Source organism: Cavia porcellus, unplaced genomic scaffold (genome assembly GCF_034190915.1).
Source record: "Cavia porcellus strain 051 isolate PalLab524CR breed Dunkin Hartley unplaced genomic scaffold, mCavPor4.1 scaffold_10, whole genome shotgun sequence".
NCBI classification, from domain to species: domain Eukaryota; kingdom Metazoa; phylum Chordata; class Mammalia; order Rodentia; family Caviidae; genus Cavia; species Cavia porcellus.
Window position 1 is genome coordinate 69238062 of NW_026947493.1, and position 23476 is coordinate 69261537.

The window sequence follows — 23476 nt, forward strand, 5'->3', positions numbered from 1 at the left end:
GACTGGTAGGGTATGTGTTTGCCACACTCCTACCTGCAACTTAAATAGGTGCCCCAGACAAGAACAGGCCTCTAAATAACCAGGTGAAAGAAATTTCCAAGAGTCATGCAGTGCACACCTCTAGAGCCAAATGTCCTGAACGCAGATGATTCCCCCATACCAGCAAGTTAGAAGCTCCCTAAGAACAATAATCAATGTCTCAAAGTGACCACATATCCTCAAATCTTAGCATAGGGCCCCCCCATATAGTAGGCACTCAATTACTCTTTTTGAATAAATAGATAATTTAATATAAATCATTGCCAGTCGAATCATCTCATGCCATATATTTAGTCTATATAAAAACTAATTCAATCTCTATGAGGCAACCCTGGAGCCTGTGATTACAGGGTTAGGATGCAACATGGACAATAACTGCAGCTTTGCATGAAATAAGACAAACTTTCCGAAATGCAAGCTACTGCTAAAGGGTCTTTAAAACATCACCTCACTTAGAACAATGAAGAAGGAAAGAAGGCCAGTGGCGGTGGTGCACACCGTAATCTCAGAACTCACAAGACTGAGGCAGGAAGATCGCTGTGAGTTTGAGATCAACCTGGGTTACATAGAGTTCGAGGCCATTCTGAACTACATAGCAAGACCCTGTCTCAAAAATAAAGAAGGAAAAAAAGCAAGAAAGCAAAAAATCAGGCAAGCAAACAAGCAAGCAAGTAAGAAAAAAATCAAGAGAGAAAGAAAGAAAGGGAAAGAATGAGAAATAAACTACAAGAGAATTATAGCAACTTCAATACTGCCCTCACAGTCACTTCAATCTGCCTATCACTTGCTGTAACAGTTTAAGGGGCCCTTTAAATAGTACAACAGCTCCTTATGTCTCAGGCCAGAAAAATCCTTCTAGAGAATTTCTAAACCAAAAAAGTATAAAGAAGGCATAAAAATTAAGTCCAAGAGCTACTAGCTACACAATACTGTAACAAAATACTTGAGACAGTCAGCTTAATAAGGGGAAAGAGTTTATTGTGGGTCTCAGTTTGATATTTCAATACACAGTCATTTGGTCAGGCTACTTTGAGACTGTAAGTGCTATAATATATCATGGTGGAAGTGAATCATAGAGGTGACTTGTTCACTTCATAGGGCCAAGAAGCCAAAAAAAAAAAAAAAAAAAAAAAAAAAAAGGAAGGGGAGGGATTTGGGTCTTAATACTCCTTCAAGGGCATGCTCCAAATAACGTGACTTCTTTTTACTAGACTCTGTCTCCTAGAGGAGACTCATTGCCTGCCATTCAGTAGTTCCAGGCTGGAACCACACCTTCAACACAGAGTCTTTCAGAGACGTTCAGGACCCAAAATACAGCAGCAAGTAATCTAAATATAATATGCATACCAAATGTTTAAGGCTTAGCATAAAAAGAACACAAATATATCATCGATGCATTAAATACAGATTGAAATAATATTTTGATATATTGGCTTACATAAATTTGTTAAAGATAATTTTATGTCCTTCTCTTTACTTTTTTAAATGTGGTTACCAGAAAACTGAAAATTACATGTATGGCTTGCAATTCTGACTTGTATTTCTACTGGAGAGCTGTGACCTAGAGCAGTGTAGGTTTTGAGGCCAGGACAAGTCTCCCTGGGAATTGCTAACCCTTGTGTAAACACGGTTCACTTCCCTTCCTCCCGCACTAGTCTAGGTAAGGAAATGTTATCTTGTAGTGATCAGTGCAGAAACCTCCCTGGCATCACTCTTACTCCAGGCAGGGCCCCATGGCACTACACATTTCCCTCTGATCGCACTTTAAAAGCTATACAAAACAAGAAAGTCTCCAGCTGCACTGATAAATCAGACCTTCACAATCTGCCATCAGGTACACCCATGCTGGTCATGCTGAGCTACGCCATTTTTTTCTGAATGTGAGAAAAACACCTAACACACTGAGAGCTTACTGTGTACTAAAACCATTCAATCATCATAAGCGACTCTCTGATGATAGATCCTTTATTAGTCTCATTTCATAGGGAAAAGTAATTGAGGTATTGAAAGGGAAAACAACTCAACTGTCATGAAATAACTAGTGAATGATACCACTGAAATTCAGATTCCTTGTCTGTCCTTACCTAGTGTATTACTGTCTTATGACTTTACCTAGTGTATTATTGTCTTATGACTTTACTTATCCCATTCTTTCTATTCTTTCTCATTTTATTAGTCTAGCACACAAATATGCATGCTTTAATACCCAGATCAACTATCAGTTTCCCTTTGAAGTTTTCACGGCTCCCACAGGGACATACTTTTTGTAATAGGATATATTTTTCCTCTCAGAAAACATACTTCTGTTATTATACTAAAGTTAGAAGGTATGGCCCTCTTAAAACCTAAGTAACACTGGCTCTTACCTGCAATTTTTCAGGCAATGGGAATCTAAAATCCTTCCCCAATATTTCTTGCATTCCCTGAAGTAACTTTCATGTTCACAGTCAACTCAGCCGCTGGGGTCTGGCTGCCATTCGTGTTATCTTTGTTCCCAACCACTGTGACCCAAACAGGAACCTAGACTGTGTAGCCAATCGTCACCAAAAAAAGTTTCCCTTTTCTTAGGCCATTTGTCCTTGTAGTAGATTGTGAAAGATACAGAAATCATACTGAAGGATTGTACTGCACAATCCTGAGACACAAATGCCAATTTTGTAATACATGCTCCTAAGAGCCATTTTGTATATTCAAGGGCTACTTCTGGGTCCTGTACTCTATGCAAGGTCCAACATTGCGCTATCTTTTTGATGTCTTTCTCCTTCTCTCTCCCTACCTGGCCCTCTATTCTCTCACGTCAGCATTCCCTTTCATTACCCTTCTGAGGGAAAATTCACATTTTCTCATGAAGAAGAGCTTTTGTTTGGATTTATTTTCTATGTAAAGGCACACCAAATGATTTATCAGTTCCAGAGAGAAACTTGGATACTAACTGTTAGAATAATAAAGATTTTGTTGTACTAAAAACTGCTTCCATATATATCTGCCTCACACGTCCTGTTTCATTGTGTAAATTCAGAATCAAAGTAAATTTCCAATAAATAGTTGTTAAAGGAATGGACAATTAACAATACCTATTTTTCTAGACAACCAAGTATCCTCTTAATAAAATCAAACCAAAAAGTTTTGCAATCACTGGTTCTACTGAAAGAATTCACTCTCTTGTAATTCTTCTCCAAGACCAAGAAGAATGGTCCCTTTTCTGTTCAATACCTCTCACCCTCAGGATAGATGAGAGCCATGCTGCTCTGGAAGGGAACTGTCCAAATCATGCTCTCTCTTGCTTCAAATTCAATGGCTGGAGTCCCTAACATCAGCAAATGCTAATGAAAGTTAGTTTATGTGAGTCCAACTCAACACTAAAACATTTGTCCCCATTGAGAATTTTAAACAGATTTCAGTGAAGACAGGTTTACTATGAAATGTTTATAAACACAGAAAATTACAATGCTAATATCAAATAATCATCTAGCCAGCATCTATCTAGACTTACAAATGTTATTATTTTTGCCATACTTACCTAGATCTTATTTCACAGGACAGATAGCAATACAGATATAGATGAACTTCTGTTATTCCATTGTCTAATTCTCACAATTCCAAAACTTGCTTCTTCTGTTCCATGTTGTCTAGTTTTATGACAGTATTAATACACATTTGCATACACATTAAGAGTATAATATTGGGTATGTTTTAATTAAAACTGCTTTGCTGAAGGTTATGTTTTTAACTTCTGTACATGCTATATAGTCTTAGGTATTTTAATTGCTGTTAATATTTGCTTGTATCAATATAGTAAGTTTTAGTTATCTATTATAGTATTTAACATTTACATAGTTATATGGTTTTACTACCACAAGATATGCTGCATATATTTCTTTGTGTCTGTGCACATATATGAGATTTCTGTTCAAATTATGTATATTTCTTTCTTCTCTGGTATCTGTTTTTTCTTACAATATATTCAAGTGTCTTGAGGTGTGTGACATCAATTTTAATTTTGGTTATTGTTGCTATTGTTGTATAGAATATTTAATGTATTCTTAATGTACAGTTTTTAATGTATCAAACATTTTCTTTTATGGTGGGCGATATGCATTCCCCTTCTCATAGAGTCCCTCTGCTTTCTCTGTCACAGATGGTTAATATGAAATCCTGTGGCATGAACCCAGATGATCTGACACTAACACACACACACTTGGTTTGTCAAATTGCCTTGCAAGTTGGTGTTTTTTTAGGTTTTTTTTTTTTTTTTTTTTTTTTTTTGGTATCGGGGATTGAACTCACAACCACACACTTGCAAGGCAGGCACTTATACTGCTGAGCTAAATCCCCAGCCCAAGCACAGAATTCTTGAAATTCAACCATGTCCCTTGAAGTCACATACTCAGTGCTGCCTGTGTCTCCCATCTAGTATTACAAAAGAGAAATTCTATGTCAGGCTTCCTTTTTCCTTTACTTAGGGCAACTGTTTATGTCTTTTGTTGTTTACAGTTTGTTGTTCTTGTTGCCATTGTTCATCTGAGGGTGAGATGTTTGTACCATTTTAGTTTTGCCAGAATCTATCTAACTTAGCGCTGCTGAAATGGAATCTTGCAAGCAGTGATCTTCCAGCTGAAGTCTACATACCCTTCATGGCACAGAAAGCCTTGCCAACATGGATGCATGCACCATGGCTTTAAAGGAATTGGTTTCAGATTCCCAGCTTCTACATATCAAGTTTCCTAAAATTGATATATTGAGGAAAAGATACATTGTCAAAATGTCATGAGGTTTATCTTTTCTACTTCCCCTCTTACAATTACCTCTCTGTCACTTTATAGATCTCATTTATTTACTCAATTCAGCGCTTCATGAGCTTCCATGACGAGTTTTTGTTTGTTCGTTTTTTAGTACTGAAGATTGAACCTAGGGCCTTCACACTGAAATTCAGCTCCAGTTCTTTAATTTTTATTTTGAGACTGTCATAGCTAAGTTACTAAGTCTCTCAGACTGGGCTTGGACTTGCAATCCTCCAGTCTCAGCCGTCCATAATGCTGGTATTATAAGCATGTAAGAATGACCATGGCTGTGGTGATCTCTAAAAAATGACTGAACATTCTGTGGCACGCTTTCCAGAGAGGGCTTGTTCCCTTAGATCCAATAAAGTCTAGCAGGAGAGAAATTATGTGACTTCCAAACATCAGAGAAAGCAATGCAAACCAAGCATGGTGGCACATGCCTGTAATTCCAGCAGTCAGGAGACAGGCAGGAGAATCGCTCTGAGTTCAAGGCCAGCCTGAGTCCAGTGCCAGTTTAAAATACATAGTGAGATCCTATCTCAAAACAAAACAAAACAACAGAATCGGTGCTACTTCTGTTGTGCTCACTGGAACACTTGCACTGGAACCCTAGTCCCTACAAAAGTCAGACTCTGCTGAGGTATTGATACTGTAACCCAAGTCACATGGACAGGTCATGTATAGGCTCTTGGATGAACAGTTTCAGCTGAGCCAAACCTAAGTTATTCCAACCCAGTCACTGAAAATACAAGAGGAGGACTGCCAGTTTGAATGATGGATGATGTCCTCTCCAAAATTCACATGGTAAAGCATAATCACCAGTGTAATAGGGTCAGGCACTTTTAAGAAGTGGTTATGCTGGGTTTAGTGGTACATGCCTATAATCCCAGCACTTGGGAGGCTGAAGCAGGAGGAGCACCATGAGTTTGAAGCCAGCTTAAGCATACTGAATTCAAAGTCATTTTGAAGTACATAGCGAGATCCTGTTTAAAAACAGAGAGAGAGAGAGTTATATCATGATGACTGGACGGAATCCTTATGGGTTAAATTAAGACCCTTAAAAAAGGACAACAGAAAATAGATTTCCTCTATTATGTTCTTCGACTACATAAGAAGCCATCTTTTCCCCCCTCTCTTCTATCCTTTTGGCTTCCAATCAGAGAACACAGGAAGAGCACCTCAGCAGGCACTCTTAAACTTTGACTTTCAGCTTCCAGAACTTGAACAATCCTGCTCTTTATAAATTACCCAGCCTGTGGTATTAAGTTTGGTCTACACAAAGAGCGTCTAGATAATTGTGGTCTCCCCCAGTGGAGTCAATCATGCCTCAGCTGAGACACCACACGTGAGGAGAAAGGATCAGCCATGTTCTCGATTCCCTGACCAATTCCTGACCACAGAATCTGCACACATGACAGGAGGGTTCATGCCTGAGTTCTATGGTTGTTTGTTATACAGCAATAATAAACAAGACAGGTACATTGATTGGCCCAGCGTAGAAAAACTTTCAGAGCGCCAAAGAAAGGAAGACCTTGAAATGATATAGAACCTGATAGAGTGAAGGGCTCATCTGGGTAGCACATATTATCACCTATCATGTGGCTTCTAATTCTTTGCTTTCCAAAAAATTACAAGAAGACTTTGTAGATTTATCAGCTGTTAGGTAGTTAATATCATTTTTGATATTTGGTACCTATGTGACTTCGGTATTTTTCATGCAAGTGAAAATATAGAGAAATCAAAGAATATATGCCATTACTATTATAAAGCTTTATTTTCACTTGCATGAAAACTTTTCTGTGCACTATCATTTATAAAAATAAAGTAGTTATAGAGAAAAGGATGTCACATTTTAACAGTAACATTCATCCACAATTATACAAACTGACTAAACAACAGATAAATATCCCTAATCGTCTCATTAAGATTTGTATTCCTGGTCTGGTGTGGTGGCCCATGCCTATAATCCAGCATTTGGGAGGTTGAAGCAGGAAGTTTGTTGTGAGTTCAAGGCCAGCCTAGACAGGCTCAAGACCAGGCTGAATACAGAGCTAGACTCTGCCTCCAAAAACAAACAAACAAAAAATAACTCTCTTCCCAATAAATCAGTACTTCTTATGGTTAATAATTGCTTATAAGAGATAATTTACATCATTTTAATTAGCTGAATATCAACAATTGTCATTACAGCTCAAACTAAAATTTATAGACCATTTAGTGCCTATGGTCACAGAAAAAGTTTTCTAGCTTTACTGAAGCATGGCAGATGTAGGGCATAATATATTACGCTTTTTGTGTGAATAAATAATTACTTCTATGAAGATAATTTACATAACCATCACCTTCCATAGTTTTGGAACTTGGGGGATGTAAGGGAAAAAGGAGACACTGGTCAAGGCATGCAGTCCTTTAGCTACAAGACAAGTAAGTTCTGGAGATAACTGCCAGCACAGTGTCCACAATTAATATAAATACTGTGCATTGAAATTTGTTAAGAAAATGGACTTCCAGACTTCTCGGAGAACATTTTTAAAACTTAAACTTAAGAGTATGTTCATATTTCTGCTGCTGAAAAATATGATTTTTAAATCCATGTTTAAATATATTAATATGACTCTTCCAGAAAATAATATGTCTTGGAAATCTGAGGAACTATTTTACATTTGCAACTATTAAAGATAAAAATCTACTTATGTTCAAGGTGTTTAGATAACCTTGGGCACTTTTTAAATTGTGATGGTGTATTTTTTCAAATATTAATGTTTGTAATACACTAGAAAGTAAGTCCTTTGTGACTATGTAAATTAAGATACCAAATTAAAAATATATGAAGCACATAGATGTCTTTATTACCTTTTCAGATCTCATTCAGTCTTTTAGTCTCTCCCACAGCTCCCTTTTCATCTCATCTGTTGTCTTTTCCTCTTTTTCCTCTTTTGGACACAGAGGACACAATTTAGGAAATGTTATTGAGAACACAAAACAGATGCTTTCAAAGATTTACTTTGGAATCCTTTCGCTAACCGACTTTATTGTCTAACATAAGTTTTCATCTACATCGTTAAAAAGTTTATCATTTCTTATATTACATAATATTTTCATAAGCCATTTGTTAATTTTCCCCTTGTTGATTCACATGCCTCTGATTGTCCGTTTCCTCCTCCGATATGTGATTCTGTTACTGGGTGTGCAGGCTATGGGTAGCTGGGAATCCTCAACTGTCCTTTTCTAATCATAATACATATTTCAGAATTCTCCAATGACTGGAGTCTTATTTATACCTTCTCCTTCCAGAGCAGAAGGACATTGACCAGGATTCCTATAGATTTATTTGGAATTTTGCATTGTTTTCAGTGATTTTCATGATAATAAATCAAGTCAGGAATTATTAGTCAGTTACCCTGATAATGCACAAATTAGGCATGAGAAACTTTCAAATGCTCATTATCAAAAGACAGTCTTCATTTTGACAGTCTTGGGGGAATAGAGTGTGTTCAAAATGCCACACTGGCTGCACGTAAGGTGGAAACGACAGAAAGCATATCTCACAAGTGGCAGGAAAAGGTGTGTGGCAACGAATTCCCTCTCACAGTTCACTGAAAATCAGCGTGCTATAAGATGCTGATCTTTGATTCAAGCATTTCCTCAACCCAGCTGCAGCCTAAGAGCCTTTAATTAAAAGAAACACAATACTCTCCAAACCAAGATGTTGGCTTACATCCATTTGTACTTGATTCTTATAAAGGTCAATATTTAATGCCACCAGAGTTCACTCTGGGGAGAGTGTGAGCCTCAACTTGTAGAGCCAAAAATATCCCCAGGCACAAAGGCGAATGTGGGTTCCATTCCACTGAGTCGAAGAAACATTATTTTCCTACAATCAGCAAAGTTGTAAGCAAAACAAGCACACAAAGGGCATTTCTCTAAATAGTGCTGAACTGTGTAGACGACACCTTTGGTATTTTCTGCTCAGTCCTTCCTCAAACCAAGTAGTTAATATGGGAGCTTCCATTTGAGTACAGGGTGACTCCGAACACACTTGTCACCTGCAGCTGATGAACCCTAGAGGCTGGGGCTAGAGCCACACTAGGCCAGTCTAGTGTCCCACTTTTCCCATCTTGCAAGGTACAGCTGATCATGCCTGGAGTGAGCACGCATCCTGAGCCAGAAAGTCCAGCACTGAATACTGTTCCTGGACACTAGGAGAATTCAGTAAGTCTCTTCTCAGTGAAGAGGGAAATCATGTCAGCTTTGGTGCCATCTATAGAAAACCAAGAGAGGTTGTTGTGGTTTTCCAGGAGGTCCACCCGCATCTCTGCTACTTCTACAGTTAGATTCTTTAACTCTTCTCTGAATCTTCTGAGAGGACCAGAGATCTTTAAATTAAATTTCCAATTTTTTTTGGTTAAAATAGCCTGGATTTGCAAACAATGGATTCTTGACTTATACGATCAAGTTTATCATGTCTATGAATGAGTATTTTTATGGACCAGAAAAGTATAGGATTCCTCTTGGTCACTGAATCTTTCTGGAAATCTTGTTGATTTCGCTTCTTTTATATGCCATTGGGTTAGAAAACCCTTTCAAAATGGTGTCTTACGAACAGTGATGGCTCTACAGTTTATCTCGATAGAACTGTTTCCATATGCACAGTGCTTGATGGATAAATGCAGTAAAATATCCAGCACTAGTGGCTTCCACTGCCAAAATTCTCTCAGAAATGGAAACCAGAACAAACCTATTTTTTTAAGATAGGCTATGTGCCAAGATTTTGTTCATGTAAGAAAGACTATAGAAACTAAAACAAATGAAAGAAAAACAAGTCCTGACCCCAGAATTGCACACATCATGCAGCAGCTGCTGAGTGTGGAGAGAGAGCATGTAGTTACCACACAGCTTTAGCAGGGCAGACATAAAGGCTGTAGAATCACTGTCCCTGCCCCAAAGGTAGAGGCTTGGGGGTGAGGGATGAGCATCCTCTTCCTTGTGAAGAGAGAGATGGGCTGGGTTTGGCTGGACTGGAATGGAATCAGTGTGTGTGTGTGTGTGTGTGTGTGTGTGTGTGTGTGTGGTGGGGAGCTACATTTCACATTAAGTAATTGAGATCATGAATAAAAATACAAATTTCACAAGAAGATGTACCAGATATTGGCAGAAACTAACGTAGTTGCAAGGTGTGGTCCCCGTGTTAGACACAACAGCCACATTGCTGTGGCTACTGTTCAGCATACTTGCCTCAATGGCCTCCATGCTAGACTCTAGTTCAGTGTGACCTTGTGCCCTCATGCATCCATGCTATAGGAAGAGCATGCTCAAAGGAACTGTGGATGGAAATGCGGATCTCTGGAAAGACACATACACAAGTAGAATGGGAGAGGCCTTTGTCCAACTCCTGAAATATAGCAGATGTTGACCTTTCCACTGTACATCCCATTTGAAGATAGAAATAAGTAAGGCTTTTCCCAAGTTTTCCATACACAAGTACTGGGTAGCTCATGCTCTCTGAGAGTTGCTTATATACAACCTGGAAATGAACAGAGTCCTTGGATACACAGCAAAGCCTGAGCACCTCGACCTCAGACCCTACTTCATCCTCTCCAGTTTGTTTCTTCTGCTCATCCAGAAGATGCTGCTCTTGCTGCAGATGTTGATTGCAACTTTTAGCATGTGGAATTAATTAATTGCCAATTTGATCAAAACAATCAGTCTTGCTGTATTTACTTTAGATTCTTCTTTCTAATTATTCATAGCAAAGGAAACCATGAAATTAGGAACTAAGATGTAGTCACTCCACAAAAATGAATAGCCACAGTCACATGTAGGACACAAGCAGGAGCCTGGCATTGCCAACCACAGGTCAAGCCCTGTTGCTCACTAGACTTTCAGAGGTCAGTTAGCAGAGCATATCCAGAAATTATGCTTGGTTTTGCTTTCTCTGTCCAGAAAGTTTCTAAGCATAAGACTCACAGAGATCTGAGTCCCACAGGAGCTCTTTTTGTGTCATAAATTTCAATACTGGTTGTTAAGTAAAAGAAAAAGTGCATTGCCTTGCATGGGTCCCAGCCTTTGCATAGTCTCCCACAAACACCCAGGTACAATACTTGCACATATATTTATTCATTCCTCAGCCTCATATACAATTTCAGAGAGGCAGTAAAAAGCCAGCAAGATCACTGAGGAAAGATTTTGATTAGCCATTCTTTAAAATAATTACCCAATATTGATGAACAGATTAGCTTGGACATAATTTGTTTTGGAGACCTGGTATATTCTAGGGCTGAGGGCTGGTGGATCCACCACCTCTGTAAATGTAGGTGAATGGGGTTCAAGTTGGCACAGAAGAGCTCAGTTCCAGGAACCTTTCTGATCAAGAAGAAGGATAGTCTGTGTGTGCCACATTCTCCATAACACAGGCTTCCCACTGGGCCCTGACTATGGGTATACAAGCAAGCAGCCATTTTTGGGAAGTCCACCCTACCTTCTGGAGCAGCACCACACATGGGGACCCTCCCCATGCACAAGCATTAATGAGGACTCCCCTAGAGAGGGAAGCAAGGTGGAGCTAGGAGTTGGGCCAGAGGCAGGGAACGGCTGGGCCATGTGCAGGCTCAGCTGTGTGGTCTGGAGCATATCACCGACTCCCATGCTGTTACTCCAAACATGAAAGGAGAATTCCAAATCCAGTGATCTCTAACGGCCCTTTCTGGAAGGAAAAACCATGGCTAGTCTGTAATTATTTAGTAGATCTCAGAGAACTCAGTGCCATATAAAGGTTTTCTGGTTGCTGTTAATTAGCACTCTGATACACAGCATACTTGCAATATTATTAATGTAATAATCAGGTGCTAGACAGCACACAACATCCTCCTAATATTTTCTTTTGGAATTCACAAGGTACCACCTGATGTAGCACAGGTGATCAGTGTGTGAGGTCAGCCTCTTACTGGGAGTATGACATGTATAGCTTAGACACCTCTATTTATGACAAGGCACATTTTGGTCATATCTCTAACATTGGCTCTCAGCCAAAGAAAAAAAGTATTTGTGTTCAAGATAGAGGATATTACAAAGATTAATAAAACTTTAATTGATGTCAGTACCTTAGAGGGTATGGGGTGGGTGGTTAAATACACAATGTGAGCCCTGAATCAGCTGCAAGAGAGCTATATGAGTGCATATTGCAAGCAGATTCCCGCACGTGTTTGCCAACAAAAATACGAGTGCTAAGTTCATACTAAGCTGGGCTTTTGAAAGAAATTCAAGACAGATTTAGAGAGAAAGAAGCTACTGCTAATAATAGTTATTTTTAAGTGGACAAAATTACAGAAAACACAGATTTTTAAAATTAGAATAGTGACCTAATTAGGTTATATAGCTAAAGGCAAATTTGAGAAAACATTCAACAGAAAAAAGAAAATTGCAATGAAAAACTACTGTTAATAGAATTTTGGAAAACAGAAAAGATATTAGCTCCATGGAAAAAAGAAGAAGATGCTATAAAAAAGGAACACTTAAAGAGAGTAACACGCTCTTGGAAGTTAAGCAGATGACAGTAGAAATGACACATCCAATTGAAGTTCTGAAATGGAAGTTGGGTGGGAAAATCTTGCAGAAATTATAGCCATGAAATAAGGTTGAAGGATCAGAAAATTAGAAAACAGAACTAAGTTGGCCAACATCTGAAGAGAGAATGGAGGTGGGCGGGAATAAGAGAAAACAGGAAAATCAGTCATTGAAAAAGTAATTAAAGAAAAAAATCTCAGAACTGAAGGACACAAATACCCAGATCGCCTAGCTGACAATTCAGGACAAAGCAGGCCCACACTGAGGAATGTCATTATCTTAGTCACTCTTTACTGGGACAAAGTAAATGACACACGTAAGGTAGGAAAGGCTCACGTTGCACTCCACATTTGACTAGCTCCAAGGCCAAAGGCATGGAGGAAAGGCTTGCTTGCCAGGAAGTCATGATGTTCAGGAAGCAGAGAACAAAGGGGCAGCCAGGCAGAGAGAGGAATCCTTCCAGGTTATGCCCACAGTGACCTGTCTCTTCTGACCAGAACTGATCTCTCAACAAGTCAGCAATAAATTCCCATAATCCAGTTAACTCCCCAAAGCACCATCTATGATCATGTAAGATTTGGGGATAACAGCTAGACACAAACCATGACATTCATCATGAAACAAAACCTCCCTAACCATGCAGTCTTTCTCAGGCAGCTATCAGGCAATACTGTCCCTAGTGAGGGCTACTTGATTAACATCTTTCAGGCTTAAATTGCCCTCCTGGTCTTTGTCATGCTGGGGAAACACTCTGGAGTCATGTTTCTGCTTTCTCAGTGGGTTTCACAGTCATCTCTTCCTTTGGGGGCACCAGAGACCCAAGAGAATGGAAGAGTTTCCTGATCCTATGAGTTTCATACCAATAATAGTTCTTCATCCTTAGATGAGTTAGTTCCAGTTGGCAGTAACAGCACTGCTGGAACCTGATGATTGAAGGCTAGCTCCAGCAGTAGCTCTCTTCTAAACTCTCAAGTCAGCAATCCCAGCTGAGCAACACTCCCTTCCCCAGAGGTCTGGATCATAGCTTTGCAAGGCCCCAGCCCTCTAGCCTTCTCAGCTGTTTTTACCTTTCTTTTTTTTTTTTTCTCTCTCTCTCCCAACCCAAATGGTTGTATCTATTTCCTAAGTTACTACCTTTGTGATAGCTCTGTTTGCCTTCTTTACTACATGAAATCCTCTCTGTTAAAATAACTGATATGTTTCTTGCCTCTTGATTAGACACATATCCCACAATGCCATTTTGGTCAGGGACAGACTACGTATGTAACAGTGGTCTCCTAAGACTGTATCACCTGCTGTTTCCCTGTGCTAAGTCCAGAACCTGAGCACATTGCTAGGAGTCCGGCCAGCCGATGAAATTTTTTTGCTCTGGAATTTCTGTTGGCTACAGACTGGGGGAGAGGAGGGTGGGGAGCCCCTGAAGCCACACAATGATCCAGACATCTGCCTTTCTCTTGTGCTCAAACTACTTGTGATAGGAGGCTTACATCAAAGCAACATGTCACCAGCTAAATGATAACATTTTCATCAAACATTTATGCAATGTATATGTTACATATGTACCACTATGCTTAGAGGTGAGCAGATACAGCAGGAGAACGGAGAACATGGTGAATAGATAACAGCAGCTACAGTGGCTCTCTGAGATAGCCAGCTTAGATTCCAAGAATTGTGTGGTGTGGGGACTCCTAAGCAGGGAGAGATATACCCTGCTGACCCAGGAACAAACTAAGCTGAGAGAAACCAATTGGAAATGCAATCCCTGTGCTGTGATTGGAACAGCTAAAGTCTCAGTACCGTCATTGGAATTCACGCCTCTGGAAACCATGGTTTGAATTCCCTGCCGCTGCAGCATCTGAATCAACACAGCAGGGATAGAGATGCAAAAACTCTGAAAGCAGGAATCGGCAAACCGAATTGAGAGCAGAGATGGCGGGGAGCCCTGCATCGACCTGCGGTGAGCGAGAGGTCCCTTCCATAGACAAAGAGGCTCCAACAGAGGACATTCTGGGACCGGGCAGACTAGCCAGAACAGGGCGCTGCAGTGACTTCAGTCACATATTCCCCTCTCAAGCAGGATGGCAGGAAGCACTTGACCTGGGTGATGCCATGGACTAGGACCAGTAGGCTATCCCAAACCAGGTCCCTGCACCTGGCAGTGTACCCTAATGTAGGGAAGCCTTCAGCAGGTTGACTGACCTGGAGGAGTGGGCCCAGCATAGGCTGCCCAGGTCTGTGTCTCCCTAGTACATTGCAATGAGTGGGAACACCTAGCCAGTGAAATTCAAACAAACTATTACCAACAAAGAAAGAAACTGGGCCTCCTATATACACCTGTATGGAAGGAACAAAAAATATGAGAAGAGGAGGCAACAAGAAAGGGTCCTCAGTCCCCAATCCTAAGAATATTGATCCAGGAAAGGTAAATGCAAAGGAGAATGAGGATAGAAAACATGCAATATCAGGCATGGCACCAACAGACATATAGCGATATCTCTGGGACCTCATAGACAAGTTCAAAAGTGAAGTATTTAACCAAGTAAAGCAAGATATGAGTAGAATAGTTAAAGAAATGCTAAACACCTCCCAAGAAAAAAACAGATAGTGGAATGGAAGAACAGAAAAAAGGGGAGAATTGTTTGATGGAGAAAATAGAGAAAACATAGAATACGTGAAGCAGGTTCAAAGAGATTACCAGGAAACTAAAAGCTCTATTGAAAGCTGGGCATAACAACTTGAAAGAAACTAAGGATAGATTATCTGAAATGGAGGACACATTTGTAATGTGGGAGCATGAAAGGAAAAACTTCTTAAAAATAACAAGGGAACAAGCAGTAACAATACAAAGGCTAGAAGATGATAAGAGGATCTATAACTTAAGAGTTAAGAATGTAAAGGAAGAAGCATAGATACAAACAAATGAACTGCAAAGACCATTCACAGAAATAATCAAGGATAACTTCCCAAATATAGGAAAAGGTAAAGATGCTCAGATGTATGAGGCATACAGAACCCCAGCCACCTACAATCCAAACAGAACTACACCCAGGTATATAATAATCAAAATTCCAGAAATCCAATGTAAGAACAGAATATTAAAAGCCATCAGAGACAACAGATCACTTACAAGTGAACACCCATCAGAATTACAGCAGACTTCTCGGCACAAACCATCAAATCATGAAGAGCATGGGCAAAATAATTCAAGCTTTGAAAGACAATAACCTCCTGCACAACTATCCCTAGAAATTAATGGAGAAACAAGGTGCTTCCAGGATAAAGAGGAATTAGGGGAATTTTCAATCACCAATTTAACTCTACAGAAAATACTGAAGCACATTCTAAAAGAGAAAAATACCAAAATTCCAGAAACAGTGGCAGAGAGGCCACAATAAATGGAGCAGAAAGCAAAATGAAGAAGACAAACTGACAACTAATGACAGAAAAAGAGCTCAACAGAAATGAGGCAGAGAAGGTTGGATATAATTTCTAATATAGATGGCCCAGATACACCAACTTAAGGGAAAAAAGAGAAAATTTCAGGCAGAGTGGGTCAAGAGATATGGTCCACCGAGAGGCTCTTTATATGACATCTAATTAGCCTGAAGAAGGTTATATGGACCAAAATCAAACTTGAGAAAACAGAACTTGATGTGATAGGGAACCAGAGAGTAATAGGGGTAAGTAGAGCACTATTTATGGATAGGTTGAATAGATAGGCTTTAATAAATGAAGAAATATAACTAAAAATCCAGCCCAGGAGTGAGAAAGTTTGGAAACACTTAGGTAAATAGCAGGTTGCCCCCCAATACAAAACTGTGAGTGTTGGGGAGACCCAAAAATACACAATTCATTCTGGGGGAGTAAGAGGGGAGGAATAGTCCTCAAAAAAAAAACAGCAGAAGATATATCTAATAGTGTATCAGGAATTGAAACTCCTATTACTCACACCACTCTGCTTGGTTGGAACTTGTTCCATCCTAGTTTGTATACAAGCACTGGATCTGAGGGCACCGACAGCTGTCCATAGTACAGTGGACATCTTTAATTCCCTATTAACTAAGTCAGGATCCATGTATGACTTCTACTGTTGTATCATGACTGATCTTAGTTAAATCTGACTTGTTTGATTGCTGCTTATTGACAGATTTTATTCAAAACTGTAAGATTGATGGAAACAAGTTGAGTATAGACCACTATACTGAAAATGACAATGATTCACCATGATATTCATTCTGATTTGATTACTACCTGTTTTTGTAGCTCTACACTATCTACAAAGTTGTATTTCTGTTAATTCTGTTATGTACTGATATTTTCAATTATACTTTATCTGGTGATATAGCCAATTCTGTTGATGATAATAAGAAACAGCACAGTGACCATGGTAGAACTCCTTATACAGTAGATTTATATGTCTGTTTAGTTTTATATGTCTATAGGAAAACGTTTAGTTCTTTCCTGCTTCGTTATGTTTCTCCCTCTAATAGAGACAGGATAGAAATACATGTTAAAACTCAAGCTTACATAAAACCTATAAACAGTTTATGAGAACTGATCTGATGACACATGATGAAATGAACAAAAACTTTGAAGGAAAGAAAGTGGCACTGTAGTACCCAATCCTGATTCCAGAGTGTTATGATGTGAAGTCCAGCAATATTATTAATCTTTGTTCAGAAGGATTTTAATCTAATAAGTTGTGTTAGGTCTCAACATAAATGAAGATATGGACAAATGCATACATGTCTAAGTGTATAGGATTGATAACCATAATACTTAGTTTTTGTTGGATAGTTGAACAGAACTGTTTGCAGTTTCCCCGGTTGAATTCCCATTTATATGTTTATGTACCCTGAACAACTATTTATAGGGGGACACTATGTATACATCAGCTAGTGATTTATTACTCTCTATTTCTTTTCTTTGAAAGTATGTACTATTTCTGCCCGTTTTCTATTTTTTGTCTTTCTTTAAATAAAAATTCAAAAAAGACTATATCACTTGCAGATGTCTGTCATTGCCATCTTATATTGCAAGTACACTCATACTTCATTCCATAAGTTCCAACAATGATGGTGAAATCATTTAATGATGCCTTTTCCAGAACTTGTTTCATTGTCAATGTTGGTCAGCTTTCTGTCACTGGAACAAAATGTCTGAGACGATAAATTTAAAAGGAGGGAGGTTTCTTTCAGCTTATGATTGCAAGGGTTTCTCATTCCTGTGGCATTTGGGCCTGTGGTGAGGCAGTACATGAAGCTCATAATGAAGGAAACCGCCTACTCATGGCAGCTGGGAAGCAAAATCAGAGAAGAGGGCAGGGCCTCAGTGTCTTTCAGGAGCACAGTTTCACTGACCTAACTTCCTTCCATTAGGCTCCGCCTCCCAAAGCTTCCACTGCCTCCCAGCAGGTCCGTCAGCTGGGGACCAAGCATTCATCATGTGAACCCTTGACAACATTTAAGATCTAAAGCATAATGTTGTGAAGTAATTAATAAATATACCATTGAGGATGAAGAGAGATGTAAGACACAGCCATACAATAGACTTAGAGGCCAACCACCTCACTGTAGAACACATCAAAGAGCTCCTAGAAACATATCTTCAGGAGGATGAAAGTCACAAAATACTACATAAGTTCATACACACCAATAAAAGATTTATGCCATGGAAGGAAACTGTGGGTCTGAATAAGTGATCAGAATGTAAAGACTAAACAAAGAAAATAAAAACAAGTGAATAAATGAGGACATTATAAGTGCTGGGAAAATAAAATATCAGACAGTGAAAGATGAATGCTACAGCCAAAATAAACCTTTCCTTCTTTTAAATTGTGCCTCTCAGATATAACACTGCTCTGCCATGAATAGCTTTTGTATAAATATAATAGTGTAGATACTAATCCAACTCAAAGTCAAATATATTAAGTAAATTGAGGACTGTTAATTCCATTTAAGCATGCATGCATATGTGTCTAAAAAAACCACATCTGCATGTGAAACAAGCCAAATGCTCATTTTTACAATGGCGAAGTTTAATAACCTTTAAACTTTTATAAAAAACCAAGATGCTTACTTGTATCAGGATGGGGATAGTAACAATAATAATAATGATGATAATAGAATCTACCTCAACAATAATTATCAACATCAAATAAATGCACACACATTTAGAAAAATGCCTGACCAGTGATGAGCCATACAAACATTTGTTGAATAGACTAGCCACATAAATAACACAAGTAAACTTTATGTTTATCTGAATGAACTGATACTATACCAATTCAAATTCGTTTCATTCACAGCTCAAAGCAAGTACCTGCCAATCATTTCATTTCTTTCTCCTATTCTAAACATCACCAGGGATGACACAATGAAGCAAGTTTTCAGAATTTGAGGAAGAAATAGCAGAGACGGTACATGGAATTAACAGACCTCTGGTTTGTAAAGGCACAGTCCTCCAGACTGCTGATGCTGCCTAAGACTTGTGACCCCAAAGGCAAGTAGTTGGGTCCAAAGAAAAAATTAGAGAGAAGAAAACACAAGATACTGAGTTACACTTATTATAGGTATGAGACCCCTTGGAGTCAGCCAATGAAGGGACACACAGGGCGGTGTTTAGGAAAGTGAAGCTCCCTTTGTCTCCATGTTGAATGACTGTCTCAGCACTGACATGTGACTATGTGGCATTTGTCCAATCCAAGAAACTTGCCTAAACTTCTTCTGAAACTTTATTGACGCTTCATTACATGAGGGCATGATTGACTGATCCATGGTCCACATGGGTAAATTCATTTATTAAGTCATCTGATTCCATGTGATCCATAACCCTCACCATAAGTTATAAGGTTGATTTTTGGTTTTGGTGTGGCTAGCCCTATCGGGTGTGATTTCTAATGAAGGGAGGAAAGAATGAGAAGAGGAGCAGGGATGGTGAGGAAATGGGAGGAGAAAAGGGGAGAGGAAGTTTCCTTCTTAAAAGGAAAACAGGTTCATTTTTCATGCACGTGACTACTACCCAGTAACTGCCATGTGCTTTATCTTCCACATTAGCCAGGGCAACTGTATGCATCTTAAACTTCACCAGCACTCTGTGAGAAAGAGTTTTGTAGACAAGAAAAATAATACACAAGGAAACCTAATAAATAACCCCACATCTCCCAAATGAGAAGGAAAACACTCTCGGCTGGTAACCAAGTCTTCTAACCCCACATTCCTGTTCTTCCCAATACAATTTGTAGCATGTTCTCCACACTTGTCAGTCTTCTGCATATCGCTCCAGTTCTGAAAATTTTAGAGTTCCAAAGTGTTCATGATAGTCTCTTTCTTTCTTTGATAACTTCACATGCCCCCCATAAGTTTTATGACTAATTAAAGAGATGCAAATTAAATAAATTTGTAACCTGAGAATTGTCATACTAGGTCATTGATTGCCCACAGAACATGTAAATTTTTGTTTGTTCTGGGATTTTGTCAGAATGAAGCAGTCATTTGTCTCTTGGACCCTTGCCTTCCCAGCTCCCACCCCTACTCCTTCCTCTATCTATTGGAGAAATTGGCCCTTTTGTCAAAGAATAGACAAGGATCTTCCCAGCAGACTTCACTGAATATATATATACAAAGGGTTGTTGGACTTAGACATCAGGGCAGACTGGTAAGAATCAGGGAGAATCAGATCCAAGACATTTTGACCCTTATGCATTGATTCCATCCTGCATTTGATTCTTATGATCAACTTTTTGCCAACTCCTCCAATAAGAACTTACTAACTACAAGTCTTTTACCTAATTCTTATTGACCATTACTAGGAGCAATAATCTACAAAGGGCAAAACTAACACTCCTTAGAACTGTCAAATTTGTTGTGGAGGAAAATCCCCAAAAATAAAAGTAGGAAATAGGTTTGGCAGAAACAAAATTTTTAAACAAAATCTACAGTTTCTAAAATTGCACATGATTTAAAATACATTACCTGAAAGTGAATGAAAAAAAGTCAAGTCTATATATATTTTTTAATTTACCTCACAAACAAACTTTGAAAACCATAATTCTTGAAAAAAAACAAACTCACAACCATAAAATACACAATTAGGCAAATTTGAGTCAGAATAAATTATACCAGAAAACAATTGATCCCCCAAAATAATAATAACTTTAACTGAAATATAAATAAACATGCTTCAACTTTTTACATAAATGTTATCAAAAATTACATTAAAAAGATTAATTCTTGGAAAAGCATTTTCAACAAAAAAACTCATCAGTTTTGGTGTAATTTTAATTTAAATATTTGTATTCATAAATGCAGAGGAAAAATATCTATAAAATCAATATGGAAATCCAAAACAATGGGATCAAAACAGTAAGGTCAAAATATTTATTGTTTTGTTCCTTTCTTTAGGACTGATGTAAAATTATCACCACATACAGGAGTTGCTGTTGAGAATGAGGCAGATATCTCCCCAAAGGCTGCCAATGTAAATAACTTGGATTTGAGTCACATATCACCTGAAATGTCAGAAACATCAGTCTTATCTTGTGGTTCCTGCTTGGGCTTCCCTTGGACCTGAGACATTAAAACCACGGAGTCTCCCTTGCCTTAAAGTCCATTCAGTGACCTTCAAGGACCTGCATGGTCTGGCTCCCTCTTTCCATAACCTCATTTCCTCCTCCACTTCTCCCCCAGACTCTTTCCAGCCCACATCACTAGTGGAGGAGGGTTACGAAAAGGAACAGAGAAGTGCTTTAAGTGGATCTGGTCTAATTCATGAATGACTCAGAATTAGTTTATAGGATTTTGCGATTTAGTGTGACAGGTGGGCATCTGCCAACTGTTTGACCAAATTCTCACCCTAAAATCCAAGTGACTCCACTCTCGTGCCTGCTACTCCAACACCATCTCCCTGAGCATCTTTTCCTACCTCAAACTCCCTTTTAACACACGATGATGATCAAAATCCTACTCCCAATCTCCAGCATCGTGCTTAGTTACCACAGCCACCTGCTACCAAGCTAACTGGAGCTGAATTCACAGGTGGCCATCTGTTGCAAAGGCTTTGCCCTGTATTTGCTCTGGTCATGTTTGCCTACACCAGCATTATAATGTCCAAGAGAATGTTTAGTCTGTCTGAAGAAATTTCTGTTACTCACTTTGCGTTTGATTCTATCCCAGGCACCTGTCCCAGTGCTGAGGACTTGTTTGATTTGAAGTACAAACCCTCCCTGTCTGTCATATCCCCACTCTCTCCTGCCAGTTGTAACAAGATGAGCTCTGGCTGGCCGCCTACTCGTAAGAGCATTCTCTGTCAAGCCATTCCAGCTCTAAGAGGCAGGGTTCCAGGAAGCCCTGATGGATATGTGGCAATATAGAAATGGCTGTGATGTCCTTCACAGGGATCTCTCAATTAAGGTAAAGGCACAAGGAGACTATAGATTACACGCGTTGAAGAGGTCCATCAAATTCTTATCAACAAGCCGCTGTGTCCAGGCAATGCCTCAGCCTCAAGTTTTCTTCTTTAAAACAAAACAAAACACTCTTCCTCTGACCTCCCTACTCCCAGCCTCATCTCCTCCTTCTCTCATCACTCCGGCCAGAGTTACTACAGTTGGGCTCTCACTGAATTCCATGTCAACCTCTTGGTTCCAATTTGCCTGGCAATTCTAAACCCACAGCTTGTTCTGTAGAGCTAGCTTTCCAAAGGAGTCTTGAGTTTCACAATTAATAGACATGTTACAAAACAAAAATAAAACAGAACATCACACTGGGTTGAAGCCATCTCATGGCTTTTTTTTTTAACCAGAAGTGGGGATTTGTGATATAAGCAGCTGCGACAAAACCAAACAAACACCAACACTGAACTCTGAGATTGAGCCTATCCAGGGGCTGAATTATGTTTGCTTTGAGGTTTTGTGAAAGGTCACGAGGCCTAACAAAGTTCAGATGAATCTTGGCTGTTTTTCTGCTAGGCTCTGGCTCAAAACTTGTAGCATTTCATGTGGTTTGGAGTTTTCAAACAGAGTGCTTTGCGCAGTGCTAATAAATGATCCTTTCTCAGCATGGAAAGCAATTAAATCTATGGCCTCTTGGGTTTGGGTCTTAGGATCAGTATTTATTTATTAAGAGCTAGGAGAAGAACTGAATGGCCTAGAAGAAGGATTACACATAATGAGGCAGTAGAATTTTCTGAAGACACATTTCAGATGACTGGAAGCTGAAGCAAGAGAGTAACTCCTGAGGAACCCATAAAATAGTCCAGTAGGAAAGTTGCTAATAAATGGAATTTAGCATCAGCATACAAGGACCAAGTTAAAACCATTGGCAAAACCCCAGGAAGGCCACAAGAAAAGACCCCAGCAGCAGCCGTCTGCTGTTGTCACTGGCCACTCTGAAGGGTTCCCCTGAGCTTTCCTGTGCATCCATGTCTTGGAGCCTCCTGTCTGAGAATGTCTCTCTGATCCTCAACATGGAATCATGCTGGGGATGCAATCACCTTGTGGGGCTGGGACTGGATGTTTTCTTTTATAAGTCTCCCCATATTTTTTCTTTTTCAAACAAAAGATGTACATTCGTTTTCTAGAGTTGCCATATGAAATACCATGGCCTGGGTAACTTAAACAGAAACCTATTTTCTCTTAGTTCCAGCAGGTATAAGTCTAAAATCCAACAGGTCTGGTTTCTTCTGAGGCATATTGGCTTGCAAATCTTCTTTTCCCTGTCTTTACATGGTCTTTCTTCTGTGAGTTTCTATGTCCTAACCTTTTCTTGCAAGGAAAACAGTCATGTTATATCAGAGCCCACCATATGAACTCATTTAAACTTACTTACCTCTTTAAAGAGTTCATACCAAATACAGTCCCAATCTGAGATACCAGGAGCTAAAGCTTAATACGAGTGGTAAGGGGACATAAGTTGGTCACCACAGGAGGCAGCAAACCTGCAATGCAGTGCTGTCCCATTCAACTCCTAGTCCTGGGGCAGAGTGATGAGGCGAGGCCAGCCCTGTCACCGGAAGTGAGCTGCTTCCCCTTGTATTTCACATCTTCAGCTGGAGATCAAGTTCATCAACTCTGAAAGAGAGAAAGTGAAACAATG

General features: G+C 39.3%; 1 long non-coding RNA gene across 2 annotated transcripts in view; it reads right to left on the bottom strand.

The window, feature by feature from the left end:
• The window catches only part of LOC134477923 (uncharacterized), a 203204-nt gene that overhangs the window by 39854 nt on the left and 139874 nt on the right, over window positions 1-23476 (bottom strand). For both annotated transcript variants that reach the window (XR_010050238.1, XR_010050237.1), the window contains one exon: window positions 23319-23451. This is a non-coding gene — a long non-coding RNA (uncharacterized LOC134477923). The remainder of the gene's footprint in view (window positions 1-23318; window positions 23452-23476) is intronic.